This window comes from Bison bison, unplaced genomic scaffold (genome assembly GCF_000754665.1).
Source record: "Bison bison bison isolate TAMUID 2011002044 unplaced genomic scaffold, Bison_UMD1.0 scf7180017864362, whole genome shotgun sequence".
NCBI lineage: Eukaryota > Metazoa > Chordata > Mammalia > Artiodactyla > Bovidae > Bison > Bison bison.
The window spans coordinates 4,049,956-4,055,165 of record NW_011494934.1 but is presented as its reverse complement, the minus strand read 5'-3'; the positions used below and the strand labels follow the sequence as shown (position 1 = coordinate 4,055,165).

Sequence of the window (5,210 nt, the reverse complement as noted above, 5' to 3'; positions counted from 1 at the left end):
CGTCCCCGCTGAACCACCCTTTCCCTTTCGACACTTTCAGCCCCCCACCCCGCCCTTTTCCAAGCCTGTCCCGGGCCGCCGCCGCAGAAACCGCACCATCTCTAACCCCACATTCTCCACGCGGGACGCCCAGCCGTGTCTACAAGTGTTCTTAGAGCAGAGATGAATAATACTGCAGCCAGCCCCATGTCTGCTGCCACTTCAAGCAGTGGAAGAAGCACAGGGAAGTCTATAAGTTTCACTGCAGAACTGCAGAGTATGATGTTTTCTTTAGGTGATGCTCGGAGGCCTCTTCATGAAACAGCAGTTTTGGTAGAAGATGTAGTGCACACACAGTTAATTAATCTGTTACAGCAAGCTGCTGAAGTTTCTCAGCTTCGGGGAGCAAGAGTAATCTCTGCTGAAGATCTTCTGTTTCTGATGCGCAAGGATAAGAAAAAACTTAGAAGACTGCTAAAATACATGTTTTTCCGAGACTACAAATCAAAGATTGTCAAAGGCATTGACGAGGATGATCTTCTGGAAGGAGAACTCTTGGCAATGTTTGAAGATGATGAAATTGATGAAGTTAAACAAGAAAGAATGGAGAGAGCAGAAAGACAAACTCGAGTTATGGATTCAGCTCAATATGCAGAATTCTGTGAAAGTCGACACTTAAGTTTCTCCAAAAAAGGGTCCAAATTTCGAGATTGGTTGGACTGCAGTAGTATGGAGATAAAGCCCAATGTTATTGCTATGGAAATTTTAGCATATTTAGCGTATGAAACTGTGGCACAGTTGGTGGATCTGGCTCTTCTTGTGAGGCAGGACATGGTAACCAAGGCAGGAGACCCCTTCAGCCATGCCATCTCTGCCACCTTCATTCAGTACCACAACTCTGCTGAGGGGTCTTGCAGGAAGCCCTATCCAGAGTCTCCTGAGAACACACCTCCTCCTACACCAACAGCTCCATCAGCAGGCTCACAGCACTCGGGGAAGACCACATCAGGATCCCTAGGGAATGGGAGTGCTGGGCAAGACTCGGCTAAGACCAAGCAAAGGAAAAGAAAAAAGAGCACTGCGGCCTGTGGTGTTGAGGCTCACAGCGATGCCATCCAGCCCAGCCACATCAGAGAGGCCATCCGACGCTACGGCCACAAGATTGGCCCCCTTTCCCCATTCACAAGTGCCTACCGCAGGAACGGGATGGCTTTTCTGGCCTGCTGATGTGACTGGGACTGCGACAACAGGAAAGGCAATGTTATATTAAGGTGATTTCTGTTCCCCTCCTTGGGCAAAATAAAATACAAGTTTACCCTCAAAAAAAAAAAAAAAAAAGAAAATTTGAGGAAAGATATTGCTGTATGAGAAAAGAGATGATTTGTGGAGAAAGAACTGAAAGTTTTCTTCTTCTCCAGGAAGATTATAACTGGTCCTTAAGTGGTCTGTAAGTTTTATAGTGTGTCTCCTGACACTAATAAAGGCAACTTCTTTAGGGATTTTGACAGAAATATGTATTTTTATTTCCTATTTTTTCCCCTTAAGTTGGAATCTAGCAGAACTTTTTGCCTCTAATATTGTTCAATTTCACCTTAATATTACCCAAGTCCTATTTTAGCTCAGGTTTCTTCAGAGTTATACAGCTATTAGTCAATCAAAGTGCATTTGCTTTTCAGTTTCATACAGAGACACATGGAGCTAAATGTTTTTCTAACCTGAAAAATATGAGTTTCCAAAGATGTGAATGTGATGTGAGGAGCTTGGCTTTGATAGGTGAGATTTTTTGAGGCCTCATAAAAAACATACTTTATACTTGTGTATTGCTTTATAGTTTTCACAAAAAGATGGTCTCATGTAGTGTCTCACTTTTCACTGGCTCGAGAACTCTCTCACCTGAGGGTAATTACTTCTGTTTTATACCTGAGGAAACTGAAAATCAAAGAGGGCACGTGCCATGCTAGTCAGTGAGCTGATAAGCACTGAGAGTCACACTGGGTCTTGTGGCTCCATGTCCAATGTTTTCTTGACAGACCTTTACTGGGTGACTCCTCAGTGCTTGTCAAGAGTGTGGTGGTAAAGTATTTCTTTTCAGGTCAACATACTAATGTGATTTGTAAAGTTTACAAATATTAGGAAGTAAAATATTTTTCAGAGTTAAGAATTAGAGTCAAAGAACCACTTCTTTTGGTTATGAAGGCAAAGTATGTTTCCTCCATGCCCAACTGAATCATACTGACAACGAGTTGTACTAAGAAAGCAGCTTGGTACCCACGATTGCTGGGCTCAGACTTAGAGCCAAGAAAGTGAGGACCTAGATAGGGCTGGTGGAGCTGAAAGTACCCTGGAGAGCCTGAAAGAATTATCACATAGACTGTGAGAAATTCGGAGAAGGCAATGGCACCCCACTCCAGTACTCTTGCCTGGAAAATCTCATGGATGGAGGAGCCTGGTAGGCAGCAGTCCATTGGGTCGCACAGAGTCGGACACGACTGAGCGACTTCACTTTCATTTTTCGCTTTCATGCATTGGAGAAGGAAATGGCAACCCACTCCAGTGTTCTTGCCTGGAGAATCCCAGGGACGGGGGAGCCTGGTGGGCTGCTGTCTATGGGGTGACACAGAGTCGGACACAACTGAAGTGACTTAGCAGTAGCAGTGAGAAATTGGTCTGTGGAGATGATCATTCAGTTTACTCACTTTCTCCGTTTTAGTCAGTTATCAAGCAGAAAAGGAGAACATTTTCCTTGGAGTGATTTGTTTTCTTGTCAGATTTGCTCTCTGCAAAGTTTTAAATTTTAGTATGGTATCTAATAGTGGCTTTAGTGAATTAGCCAATATTTTGGAGAATTATTATTTATATATTTTTGGTGGCTTTCTAGCCCACGAAAATTATTGTTGTTGTCATTCAGTCTCTATATTCGTGTCCAGCTCTGCAACTCCATGGACTACAGAATGCCCTGTCCTTCACTATCTCCTGGAGTTTGCTCAGACTCATGTCCATTCAGTTGATGATGCCGTCCAACTATCTCATCTGCTGTTGCCCCCTTCTCTTCCTGCCTTCAGTCTTTCCCAGCATCGGGGGTCTTTTCCAATGAGTTTGCATCAATTATCGGTGACTTTAGTTATCAATGATTTTTATCTCTAAATTCCTAGAATAAATCATAAAATATTATCACTGAATAAATAAGGAATGATTCGTTATTAGGTGATTGTAAGTGCAAAAGTATGTCTCATGGGACTTTTTTTTCATATCAGTTAAGAATTTTTTTCATTAGAAAACTAGGAAAAGGATGCATTTCAAATTTGATACAGCTAGACAAAGACACAGAGCAAAACTTTGCACTTGACTATGTGATAAGAAACCAGTTCTCTTGCAGAAAAGAATAATTAAACGTGCCAATGGGAGATCTATCATTGAAAACATTTCTTGATCTTCAAAAAATGAGACATGGGGATAATTTTTGAAGGTTATTAGTATTTGAACTCAGCTAAGATTGACAAAGATAATCTCCTTTGATCATCTCCTCAGACTCTTCTGAGCTCTTCTCAGTTAAGCTCTGACTTTGGGCTTCCATGTCTGTCTTGGCTTTGTTAATTTTAGCAGCAATCCTGCTGTCCGTGCAGCCAGAATCCCCTACCTTTGCTATCCATGTGCCGTGCCATGCTCAGTCGCTTCAGTCGTGTCTGGCCCTTTTTGACCTCATGGACTGTAGCCCACCAGGTTCCTCTCTCCATGGGATTTCCCAGTCAAGAATACTGGAGTGGGTTGCCATAGCCTCCTCCAGGGGATCTTCCTGACCTAGGGATTGAGCCTGACTCATCTGTGTCTCCTGAATTGCAAGCAGATTCTTTTCTTGTTGTTGTTTAGTTTTTATTTCATAATCATAAATTTAACTTTGAAATCCAACTAAAGTTGAAGAGGGGATAAGGAAAATATGGAACCCAAAAAACTAAAGCAAGAGCATAAAGATTATAGGATATTTCTAGCAGATGGAGGTGAAGGGTCCTTTCCTGGGCTGCAGAAAGAATGGTCTTGTGGTTAAGTAAGTTCAGTCGCTCAGTCATGTCTGACTCTTTGCGACCCCATGGACTGCAGCACACCAGGCCCCTGTCCATCACCAACTCCCAGAGTTTACTCAAACTCACATCCATTGAGTCAGTGATGCCATCCAACCATCACATCCTCTGTCGTCCCCTTCTTCTCCCACCTTCGATCTTTCCCAGCATCAGGGTCTTTTCAAATGAGTCAGTTCTTCACATCAGGTTAAGTAAAGCACAAGTCAAATTTATTAGATTTGTCCACAGTCAGCAATGATCTTCTTGTTGGTCTTGCTGTTACTGGACCCAAAGCACTACACAAATTCCACAATATTCATGCCCTGTTTCATCTTGCCAAACACCACATACTTGCCATCCAACCACTCAGTCTTGGCAGTGCAGATGAAAAACTGGGAACCATTTGTGTTCGGGCCAGTGTTGGCCATGGACAAGATGCCAGGACTTGTGTGCTTTGGGGTGAAATTCTTATCATCAGATTTCTTGCCATAGATGAACTTGCCACCAGTGCCATTAGGGGTGTGAAGTCACCTCCCTGGCACATAAGTCCTGGAATTATTCTGTGAAGGCAGGAAATTCTATAACCAAATACTTTCTCCCCAGTGCTCAGAGCAGGAAAATTTTCTGCTGTTTTTAGAACTTTGCAAACAGCTTGAAAGAGATGAGGCCCAAGGGCTCACCATTAACAGCGATGTTGAAGAACATGGTGGGCTTGACCGTGGGGTTGACCATGACCATGGACAGCATGGAAGGCTCTGGGGTGGTGGAGTCTGCAAGGCTGCAGGCAGATTCTTTACCTCTGAACCACCAGGGAAGCCCCTCCCTTGATATCAAATAACTCCCCACTTAAGCTCCCCATTCTCTACCCTCTCCAAGTGATGTGTGATCACCCTGGCCTGCCTTTAGCAAGAATCCTGCTAGGTTAGTTTAGCCAGAATTCCCCTGCCCCCATACTTCCCCTTAGTAATTTCCCATCCCCTGACCCTCATCCTGCTCCCTTATATTCCTGGCTATTAATCCTCACTTTTTCCTGTTGTATTTGGAGTTGAGTCCAGTCTCTCTTCCCTGATGCAAAACTCCTTGTCCCTATACAAGGGACATTCATTCATTCCCCTAAATGAATTCTGCCTCACTGTTCTTTAACAAGTATCATGGTATCATGAATTTATTTTCTTT

General features: G+C 43.4%; 2 pseudogenes across 1 annotated transcript; one reads left to right on the top strand and one right to left on the bottom strand.

Moving 5' to 3' along the window:
- Positions 1-6: 6 nt before the first annotated feature.
- LOC104999695 lies at positions 7-1,293 on the top strand (annotated as a pseudogene). The gene has a single exon (XR_826645.1). The product of XR_826645.1 is annotated as a transcription initiation protein SPT3 homolog pseudogene (transcript).
- A 2,974-nt stretch (positions 1,294-4,267) lies between these two features.
- LOC104999694 lies at positions 4,268-4,766 on the bottom strand (annotated as a pseudogene).
- Between the last annotated feature and the right edge of the window lie 444 nt (positions 4,767-5,210).